This window comes from Gobio gobio, assembly GCF_949357685.1.
Source record: "Gobio gobio genome assembly, chromosome: 4".
NCBI classification, from domain to species: domain Eukaryota; kingdom Metazoa; phylum Chordata; class Actinopteri; order Cypriniformes; family Gobionidae; genus Gobio; species Gobio gobio.
Genome location: NC_137100.1, coordinates 4,335,039 through 4,347,861, shown reverse-complemented (window position 1 = coordinate 4,347,861; position 12,823 = coordinate 4,335,039).

Genomic DNA, 12,823 nt, shown 5'->3' with positions numbered 1-12,823 from the left:
AAAAACACAACAAAATTACTAAAACTTTAACATTTAAAGTGAAAACATAAATAAAACATTCAAAATTATAATAGCAGTTAAAAAAAGGATTATGATTATTATTTTCATGACAAACATAATTTTCCTCCAGATTCTGATTATTGTAAAGCAAAAAACTGTAATAGTGCTTTATCATTAAAATTATTTATATTTATATATATATATATATATATATATATATATATATTTATATATATATATATATATATATATATATATATATTTATATATATATATTTATATATATATATATATATATTTATATATATATATATATATATATTTATATATATATATATATATATATATATATTTATATATATATATATATATATATATTTATATATATATATATATATTTATATATATATATATATATATTTATATATATATATATATATATTATATATATATATATATATATATATATATATATTTTATATTTGACGTGTATATATGAGATGTATGTGAATTACGGTCATGAGAATTAGGAGGGATTCATTGTCATTAAAATAACCATATATATATATTGTTTAGCTAGAATTGAATGCACAAATCACTGAATATTTGAATTCAGCTAAAACCTGAAATAGTTTAGTTTTGTTCTCCTGGGACCCAGAAAAAAAAACATTTTTTTAATGTAATATTTTTTTTTTCATGTCATTACATTGTTTAGACTAGAGCATAAGAAACAAATGGAAGAAGAAGAAAAAAACATTTGAAAAATTGTATTTTATTCATTTTATGCTATGTCCCCTGTAGTGGACACCAGGTCGAATAAAATGACATGAAATTGCATGTACATGCAAAAACAATCAATTTCAATCCATTTTTAGGTTAAAACAAACTATGTTTAAAGATGATTCTGAACTATGTTATGAAAGAGATAACGAAATGCATTGATATACCATTTTACCTTATGCAATATGTGGGTAAAATGGTCTTACAAGGGTTTTCCCATTCAATATAATGCATCTAATTTGCTTATTAATATGTTCTTGGTGTAAAATAATGAAAATAGAAGTGTAATGATAATGGGAGTAATAATTGGCAACATTTTCATAGTAATATCTAATATTTCATGGGAATATTGATCCCCTATTCACTTGTTGTGTCCCTAAAATGCCTTATAATCATGCTCTACAGTGGACATTTATGAAATCAATGCCGTTTTGTAACAGAAAGTCATATTTTGATTAGAAACCCCATAACATTTTCCTGAGATGTTGATTTATAACAAACAATTTGAAAATGAATCCAGTTTAAATTATAATTACAAAATACTATCATATTTCCATAAGAGTGCTAAATATTAAAGGAACACGCCGACTTTTTCGGACTTTAAAGACCAAGAAGAAGTTCTGGTAAAACATTTGGTATCTCTGAAAAGCCCTGAATGTGCTCTTTACAGGACACCCAGTGTGACATGTATGATGTCAGAGAAATTCATTAAAATCTAATGTCCACTACAGTGGACAAAAGTCTATTCCTGGGTCCCAGGATAAATGCAGCATGTTAGCATAGCTTCTAATTTCCAGTGCCAATTTTAGATCCAGTTCTGGATCCGGATCGATTTGGAAACATTAGTAGTATTACCCATATTAATGTAACGCATGCCACTTTGTATTATGGGGAATAAAAGTATCTCACATTCACATCAGTCTAACAAACACTTCATATACTTGTTTGCTTCACTTTGCAAAGCCGTATTCCTAGATGTAGTCTATGACAGTGTATATATGCTGTGCATGAAATCAGATGGAGAAAATGTGATCACTCAGGTTTTTATGGTACACACGATGTACCAGTGCACATGTTTAGTATTAGTATCAAGATTTTTTCCTCAGACTTTCCATTACCGCATGGGCGATCAAACTTTTGTTTGTGAATGCAACAGATTTCCACAATCTTACTAATAAAAAAAACGTTTATTCACGTTTTTATCTCATCTAATCTTTATTTAAATTTTTGCATGTGTATGGTTAGCATATTACAGCATATTCATGTTCTGTTAAAATGTTGGGGTTTGAAACAAGATATTAATTTGTAAGAATAAAAATACAACTGAGAAAAGCAAGAGTATGATTTTCAAACGGGGTCATGGTCATGTTATTTAAACACTTGAAAATAAAGGTCACTAGTCTCATGGTTTCGATAGGTAGAGATAAATATAAATATTTGTCACAATTTTTTTTGTTATTTAAACGCTTGAAAATAAAGGTCACTAGTCTCATGGTTTCGATAGGTAGAGATAAATATAAATATTTGTCACTATTTTTAGTTATGGCTGGCTGTTCATATTAGAAGCCACAGAGCTCAAAGTGCAGACGTGGGTATCGGGTTAAACATCTTCTCATTAAATGTACATAACTTTTTTTGTTAAAATCCATCTTGCTAAACGTGTTTTTGTTTTACTCTTGATTCACCTACAAGCATTTATATTTTAGACCTGTCGGGGTGGTTTTCGCGGGAAATCGTGTACCTCACGCGCCTCGTCATATCCGTGAACAGAGTAAACTGTCTGGTGTGGGAGAAGCAGAGGTTAGTTGTCAAAACGATCGAGAAATGTTGACATTGATCCGCTAAATGTTCTAGCGATGGAGAATTGAAGCCTCTTAAATCTTTGAAGCTTTTTTCGGATTGTTTCAGGAAGAGTCGAGTGTTGAAAACACCGCCATCTTGTGGAGGCAGGTCACATTTATTGCAGCCATTAACCCGATTTGTTTTATCTATTAAGCACAAATAAAAGCCTGACAACGCTATATGTTCACTTTTCTGATAACAATTCACTTATTTAAGTGTGGCAATAAATTAATTGTAACAATTAGGCTATAATAATACCAACAGAGTTGTGATGCAAAATGGTGCTCTGATTATTGAAGGGCTTTTATAATGTTTATATGGCAGAATATGATCATGTAATATAGGCTTATATATATATATATATATATATATATATATATATATATATATATATATATATATATATATATATATATATATATATATATATATATATATATATATATATATATATATATATATATATATAAAATTAGTAAATGAACTGGAACTTCCATTTTTTAGTTATGACAAATAACCATATTCATCCGCACCGTCACGCAGAGCCGAAGCACAACCCAAAACAATGTTATTCCGCAAAATGTTACTGTATGCAATTTTGTTTTTTAACCGCGATAGTGTACCTTTTAATTATAATAAACAATCATATCTGAAACGCAATTCATTCACCTTTTTAAAATAAAGATGTGAATAAAAGTATTTGGACACTTATTTAATATAAATAAGATATAGTCCCATCTCCCGTTTGTTTTAACGGCAGTTTTGAGGCTGTGTGAACAAAACCTGAAGCTCGTGTTAAATATTTGACACCTTTGGAAACCCCCCAAAACATTAAGCTCCATATTTAAATGAAAAATGTGGATATTCGGATGCATATACACAACATAAACACAGCAAAACCGCGTGTAGCATTATGCAAATTTATTTAAATCTTCCATTATAGAAATGTACAGCGTCTTTTAAGAACACATAATTTCCTTAAGCGCTGAAAACACTTTATTTCCAAGGTCGGTGAACGTTTAAGACACCGTGAAACACCCAAACACACACAAGCTATTCATGTCAAAACTGCTGCGGCAGAGACCGGCGTATCACGTGACAGCAGCAGAATGTGGAACAGATGCGCATGCGCGCGCCTCGAACTGAATGACAACAACATTCAGAGGGTCGGGGGAAAGGCAGAACAGACATTTGGACCACGATCCGGTTTCACTCATCCATATATCCAGTATTCAGATTCTGTAAAGCAATAAAAACAAAGCATTAGGAATATTCGCAATACAATAAAAAAATATGCATTCGATGTTGCAGTGTTATCACATAATTACAAACAGGAGATGCCTGTTTTTGTGCATGAAAATTGATGGTTATATAAAATGGGAGCACAAAGAGGGTGGAGGACTTGCCTGGACATGTCCCTTAGAAAGTGAGAAAACACATTTGACATTTGATTTATCATTTTTACCTCGATGTGTTTTCCTCACGATGACGAGCTCTTGGTTCTCCTGCGTTTTATCTCACTATTTTGCAGTTTTCCTAATATTTTTCTCTCGTGCCCAGCTGGACAATGGCGATTAGTGTTCAGTCCGATCTCCCTTTTAGTTCTGCCTTTTCCTCCAGCATGGCAGGGGTATTCCTCCAGGTTATAATAATCATATTCATCATAATGCGCTTCTTCAAAGGACACTAATCTATCGATGTCTGCGGCCATGTTTATTAGAATTAGACGTTTGCAGCACGAGCTTTTTCTCTTCTGTGAGTAAACAACACTGATGTCACACAGTTTTCTGAAACGTCAAGGTCACGTGGGTGTTGGAGCTCGTCTGTGATTGGCGGAGAGTTCCTGCTCTCGTGTGAGTGGCTGCATTGGGTCGTTTTTAAGCTCTTGTGATTGGCTGAACGCCTGGCTGTTTTTAGCCATGCATCCATGGAAAAAGAAAGCTCACTTCCGCATTTTCCTTTGTTATTGAGAGAAGTACATTCAACATGTGCAATAGTCACATGACTATGATTTTCTAAATATTTTTTTTTTTACTAAATAGTCATATATTACAAAATTCACAAAATGCAATTCATTATGTTTGGTTTACCAACCACTTAAAATAAAATGTTCCAATAAAAACATTTCCTATGTACTTCTGCATGGCTTAAACATGCTAACAATGTGTTAAAACATGTTATCAAAATGTTAAATCTTGTTAACAACATGCTAAGCATGTTTGTATTTTAACAACATACTAATCAATGTCTGCATGACCTTCACAGAATAATTCCTATTCTAATCATGCTAGCAACAGGCTAATCATGTTAACAACATGTTAAACACGTTAACAATGTGTTAAAACATGTTAGCTACATGTAAAAACATGTTAATGTGTTAAAACATGTTATCAAAATGCTAAATCATGTTAACAACATGCTAATCATGTTATCAAAATGTTAAAACATGCTAACAATGTGTTAAAACATGTTAACAACATGCTAATCATGTTAACAAATTGTTAAAACATGCAAACAATGTGTTAAAACATGCTAACAAAATGCAAATCATGCTAACAACATCTTAAAACGTGCTAACAATGTGTTACATGTTAGCAAAATGTTAAATCATATTAACATTTTAACAACATACTAATCAATGTCCGCATTACATTCACAGTATAATTCCTATTCTAATCATGTTAAAAACATGTTAAAACATGCTAACAATGTGTTAAAACATGTTATCAAAATGCTAAATCTTGTTAACAACATGCTAATCATGTTAACAAATTGTTAAAACATGCAAACAATGTGTTAAAACATGCTAACAAAATGCAAATCATGCTAACAACATCTTAAACGTGCTAACAATGTGTTACATGTTAGCAAAATGTTAAATCATATTAACATTTTAACAACATACAATGCAATCAATGTCTGCATGACATTCACAGTATAATTCCTATACTAATCATGCTAGGAAACATGATAACCATGTTAAAACGTGTTAACAAATGTGTTAAAACATGCTAGCAAACATTCTAAACATGTTAACAATGTGTTAAAACATTAAATCATGTTAACATGTAAACAACATGCTAATCATGTTAGCAACATATTAGAACATGATAACAATGTGTTAAAACATGTTAACAAAATGGTAATAATGCTAGCAAAATGCTAAACCTGATAACAATGTGTTAAAACATTTTAGAAAACATGCTATCTGCACAGCTTTTAAAGTATAATTGCTATCCTAATCATGCTAACAGCATGTTAATCATGCTAACAACATGTTAAAAATGACAACAATGTGTTTAAACATGTTATCAAAATCCTAAATCGTTAACATGTTAACAACATGCTAATCATGTTATCAACATGTAAAAATGTGTTAAATCATGCTAGCAATGTGATAAAACATATTAGCAACATGTTAACAAAATGCTAGCAACATGTTAAATCATATTTTAGCAAATATACTAATCATGTTAACAACATGCTAATCATGTTAAAACAAATGCTAACAATGTGTTAAATAATGCAAGCAACAATGCTAAATCATGTTAACAACATTTTAGACATATTAATCAATGTCTGCACAGACTTCACAGTATAATTCCTATCCTAATCATACTAGTTAAAACATGTTAATAACGTGTTAAAACATGTTATCAAAATGGTAAATCAAGTTAACAACATGCTAATCATGTTAGCAACATGTTAAAACATGCTAGCAATGTGTTAAATAATGACAGCAACATGCTAGCAAAATGTTAAAAAAAATGCAAACAATGTTAGATCATGTTATGCTAAATGATAAATAATGTTAACATTTTAACAACATACTAATCATGTTAACAACATGCTAAAACATGATAGCATGTGTTAAATAATGCTAGCAACATGATAAAACATGCTAGAAATGTGTTAAAACAATATTAGCAAACATGCTAGTACATTTTTTAATGTTTGTTGTATCTAGTTCTTTCTAGTTTGAAGTAAAACCTTAAAAATTCAAGCTTTTCAAACATTTTGCAGTATAATTCATATCCTATAAGTATGATGGAGATACACTTCAATGTTGAAAAAATTTGCATTTAACTGGCATTTACATTCCCTTTTTGTTACTTCCTTCTCATTACCCAGCTTTGCACTTCTGTTTTTAATAAATGTTCCAGTCTGTCCTTGCTGTATTTATACTAATGCATATGTGTCTATTTCTTTTATAGTGGACGACAGGCAACTTTTAGAAAACCAAGCATGTGCTGCAGCAGAAAATAGCCACAACGTGGCAGTGTGGCTTCACTACATGGTGTAACTTAATTTATGCCAGCATATCATTGTGGCTTGACAAAGCTGACATACTGAGCTACTGTTTAAGCTTCTTCTTTTTCTGAGACTAAATTATAAACAGGAACTCCTCATAGAGTTTTCAAGCTTTCAACCATCAAACTCGGTTCAGAACTTCAGACTGTTCTGATCTTTTCTAACTGATCCGACTTACCATTTGCGTTTAACAGATGATCAAAACTACAAAAAGTCCCACACGCTTTCATTGAAGTGATCAAAACTTTTGTACAAAAAGACTTGTAGAGTATTTAAGTTGTCTATCACTAGCAAAGCTTGACGACTAACATGTTAACAAAATGCTAAATTGTGTTAACAACATGCTAATCATGTTGAAAAACATGATTAAACATGCTATTAAAATAAACATGCATGTTAAAACATACTAGCAACGTGTTAAATCAAAAACTTGCTAAATCATAAATAATACATGCTACAACATGCTAGTAACATGTTAAAACATTATTTAATGTGTTGACGTAATTTCCAATGAAACGGGAAGACATATAGAACAGCTCCCTTCCCTTTTTTTAAAACGGCCAATAGCATTTAGTGCACTGTCTGATGGTCCCCTATCCCCTCTATAGAGCACTGTCTGATGGTCCCCTATCCCCTATATAGAGCACTGTCTGATGGTCCCCTATCCCCTTTATAGTGCACTGTCTGACGGTTCCTTGTCCCCTATATAGTGCACTGTCTGATGGTCCCCTATCCCCTATATAGTGCACTGTCTGATGGTCCCCTATCCCCTATATAGAGCACTGTCTGATGGTCCCCTATCCCCTTTATAGTGCACTGTCTGACGGTTCCTTGTCCCCTATATAGTGCACCGTCTGATGGTCCCCTATCCCCTCTATAGTGCACTGTCTGATGGTCCCCTATCCCCTCTATAGTGCACTGTCTGATGGTCCCCTATCCCCTCTATAGAGCACTGTCTGATGGTCCCCTATCCCCTATATGGTGCACTGTCTGATGGTCCCCTATCCCCTATATAGTGCACTGTCTGATGGTCCCCTATCCCCTCTATAGAGCACTGTCTGATGGTCCCCTATCCCCTATATAGTGCACCGTCTGATGGTCCCCTATCCCCTATATAGTGCACTGTCTGATGGTCCCCTATCCCCTATATAGAGCACTGTCTGATCTTTCCTATCCCCTATATAGAGCACTGTCTGATCGTCCCCTATCCCCTATATAGAGCACTCTCTGATCATCCCCTATCCCCTATATAGTGCACTGTCTGATCGTTCCCTATCCCCTATATAGAGCACTGTCTGATCGTCCCCTATCCCCTATATAGAGCACTGTCTGATCTTTCCTATCCCCTCTATAGTGCACTCTCTGATCGTCCCCTATCCCCTATATAGAGCACTGTCTGACGGTTCCCTATCCCCTATATAGAGCACTGTCTGATGGTTCCCTATCCCCTATATAGAGCACTGTCTGATGGTTCCCTATCCCCTATATAGAGCACTGTCTGATCATCCCCTATCCCCTATATAGAGCACTGTCTGATCGTCCCCTATCCCCTATATAGAGCACTGTCTGATCGTTCCCTATCCCCTATATAGAGCACTGTCTGATGGTTCCCTATCCCCTATATAGAGCACTGTCTGATCATCCCCTATCCCCTATATAGAGCACTGTCTGATCGTCCCCTATCCCCTATATAGAGCACTCTCTGATCATCCCCTATCCCCTATATAGTGCACTGTCTGATCGTTCCCTATCCCCTATATAGAGCACTGTCTGATCGTCCCCTATCCCCTATATAGAGCACTGTCTGATCTTTCCTATCCCCTCTATAGTGCACTCTCTGATCGTCCCCTATCCCCTATATAGAGCACTCTCTGATCATCCCCTATCCCCTATATAGAGCACTGTCTGATCGTCCCCTATCCCCTATATAGAGCACTGTCTGATCTTTCCTATCCCCTCTATAGTGCACTCTCTGATCGTCCCCTATCCCCTATATAGAGCACTCTCTGATCATCCCCTATCCCCTATATAGTGCACTCTCTGATCGTCCCCTATCCCCTATATAGAGCACTGTCTGACGGTTCCCTATCCCCTATATAGAGCACTGTTTGATGGTTCCCTATCCCCTATATAGAGCACTGTCTGACAGTCCCCTATCCCCTATATAGAGCAAGTCTGACGGTTCCCTATCCCCTATATAGAGCACTGTCTGACAGTCCCCTATCCCCTATATAGAGCAAGTCTGACGGTTCCCTATCCCCTCTATAGAGCACTGTCTGATGGTCCCCTATCCCCTATATAGAGCAAGTCTGACGGTTCCCTATCCCCTCTATAGAGCACTGTCTGACGGTTCCCTATCCCCTATATATAGCACTGTCTGACGGTTCCCTATCCCCTATATAGAGCACTGTCTGACGGTCCTCTATCCCCTATATATAGCACTGTCTGACGGTTCCCTATCCCCTATATAGTTCACTGTCTGAATTGTTCCCTATCCCCTATATAGAGCACTGTCTGAATCGTTCCCTATCCCCTATATAGAGCACTGTCTGACAGGCCCCTATCCCCTCTATAGAGCACTGTCTGATGGTCCCCTATCCCCTCTATAGAGCACTGTCTGATGGTCCCCTATCCCCTATATAGAGCACTGTCTGATCGTCCCCTATCCCCTATATAGAGCACTGTCTGATCGTCCCCTATCCCCTATATAGAGCACTCTCTGATCATCCCCTATCCCCTATATAGTGCACTGTCTGATCGTCCCCTATCCCCTATATAGAGCACTGTCTGATCGTCCCCTATCCCCTATATAGAGCACTGTCTGATCTTTCCTATCCCCTCTATAGTGCACTCTCTGATCGTCCCCTATCCCCTATATAGAGCACTGTCTGACGGTTCCCTATCCCCTATATAGAGCACTGTTTGATGGTTCCCTATCCCCTATATAGAGCACTGTCTGACAGTCCCCTATCCCCTATATAGAGCAAGTCTGACGGTTCCCTATCCCCTATATAGAGCACTGTCTGACAGTCCCCTATCCCCTATATAGAGCAAGTCTGACGGTTCCCTATCCCCTCTATAGAGCACTGTCTGACGGTTCCCTATCCCCTATATATAGCACTGTCTGACGGTTCCCTATCCCCTATATATAGCACTGTCTGACGGTTCCCTATCCCCTATATAGAGCACTGTCTGACGGTCCCCTATCCCCTATATATAGCACTGTCTGACGGTTCCCTATCCCCTATATAGTTCACTGTCTGAATTGTTCCCTATCCCCTATATAGAGCACTGTCTGAATCGTTCCCTATCCCCTATATAGAGCACTGTCTGACAGTCCCCTATCCCCTCTATAGTGCACTGTCTGATCGTCCCCTATCCCCTATATAGTGCACTGTCTGATTGTCCCCTATCCCCTATATAGTGCACTGTCTGATCGTTCCCTATCCCCTATATAGTGCACTGTCTGATCGTCCCCTATCCCCTATATAGTGCACTGTCTGACAGTCCCCTATCCCCTATATAGTGCACTGTCTGACAGTCCCCTATTTCCTCTATAGAGCACTGTCTGACAGTCCCTTATCCCCTATATAGTGCTCTGTCTGACAGTCCCCTATCCCCTCTATAGAGCACTGTCTGACAGTCCCCAATCCCCTATATAGAGCACTGTCTGACAGTCCCCAATCCCCTATATAGAGCACTGTCTGACAGTCCCCAATCCCCTATATATAGCACTGTCTGACTGTCCCCTGTCCCCTATATAGTGCACTCTCTGATCATTCCCTATCCCCTATATAGAGCACTGTCTGATCGTCCCCTATCCCCTATATAGAGCACTGTCTGATCTTTCCTATCCCCTCTATAGTGCACTCTCTGATCATCCCCTATCCCCTATATAGTGCACTCTCTGATCATCCCCTATCCCCTATATAGTGCACTCTCTGATCATCCCCTATCCCCTCTATAGTGCACTGTCTGATCGCCCCCTATCCCCTATATAGTGCACTCTCTGATCATCCCCTATCCCCTCTATAGTGCACTCTCTGATCATCCCCTATCCCCTATATAGTGCACTCTCTGATCATCCCCTATCCCCTCTATAGTGCACTGTCTGATCGCCCCCTATCCCCTATATAGTGCACTCTCTGATCATCCCCTATCCCCTCTATAGTGCACTCTCTGATCATCCCCTATCCCCTATATAGTGCACTCTCTGATCATCCCCTATCCCCTCTATAGTGCACTGTCTGATCGCCCCCTATCCCCTATATAGTGCACTCTCTGATCATCCCCTATCCCCTCTATAGTGCACTCTCTGATCATCCCCTATCCCCTATATAGTGCACTCTCTGATCATCCCCTATCCCCTCTATAGAGCACTGTCTGACAGTCCCCAATCCCCTATATAGAGCACTGTCTGACAGTCCCCAATCCCCTATATATAGCACTGTCTGACTGTCCCCTGTCCCCTATATAGTGCACTCTCTGATCATTCCCTATCCCCTATATAGAGCACTGTCTGATCATCCCCTATCCCCTATATAGTGCACTCTCTGATCATCCCCTATCCCCTCTATAGTGCACTGTCTGATCGCCCCCTATCCCCTATATAGTGCACTATGTGCCAGTAGAAAACAGTAAATGTGTGAGTGATTTCAGCCGCAGCTTCAGCATCTGTTTATAATGTAGGGGGCGGGGCTTCAGATTCTAGGGAGCATTTGATTGGACAGAAAATCTGATGCGAAGCTGAAGTGCAGAGTGACATCATCAAATCATTGATCCATCATATTGACGGAAGTGAGAGACTGTACGTTTTGAACGCTTATATCCTCTAAATGTGAATTTTGATATTGTTTTGGAGCTTATAGATAACAGTAAGACAAACATTTTGATTTCAGGGGGACTTTAAGGCATTTATTCATTCATTCCATCATAAACTCCTTCAGTCATATTCAAGTTAAGGCACAATATGTAGTTTTTCGCCACTAGAGGTCGCCTTGTCAGCGCGTCACTCCCGGATAACAGAAAATGGGCAAAGAGGCGGGACGTGGGCGGAGCTGAGGTGATGACTAACAGACAGCAGACAAACAGCAATCCACCTGTCACTCAAAGTGGCCACGCCCTTAATTATGCAGAACTTTAAGGCTTTATATAATGTAAATGAATGAGTTATAAATACCCCCCCCCCCCCCCCTCACAGTCGTCATGAAGGGCAAAATTAGCCGTATAGACCAAAAGCACAATTTATCCCAGACTGTAAACATGTGTTCTTCTGCTGTAAAGTTGGGCATTTTAACATGAGCTCAATGAGATTCTGCTCCTTCTGGAGTCTGTCTCTAGTGGCCAGTCCATGAACTGCAGTTTAAGTCACTTCCCTATCGGCTTCAAGAGAAACTGGGGGAGGAGCCGCTTGAATAAAACACATAATATATTAAAGCGTCTTTGGTGTTTCCATGGTTTCTAAGGTAACGAGGGTATGATGTCATAGGCTATTCCTGGTTAAAACTGCAAAAATCTTACATATTGTGCCTTTAAATAGATGAAATGTGACCCTGGAGATCAAAACCAGTCGTGCGTCGCACGGGTATATTTGTGGCAATAGCCAACAACACATGTATGAGTCAAAATTATAATTTTTTCTTTTATGCCAAAAATCATTAGGATGTTAGGATCATGTTCCATGAAGATATTTTGCAACGTTCCAACCATATATATATAAAATATTAATAGTAGTAATATGCATTGCTAAGGACTTCATTTGCACAACTTTAAAGGCGATTTTCTCAATATTTAGAAAGTCGTATCTCGACCAAATATTGCCCTATCCTAACAAACCATGGATTCAGATGATGTATACATCTCAATTGCATTTATGACTGGTTTTGTGGCC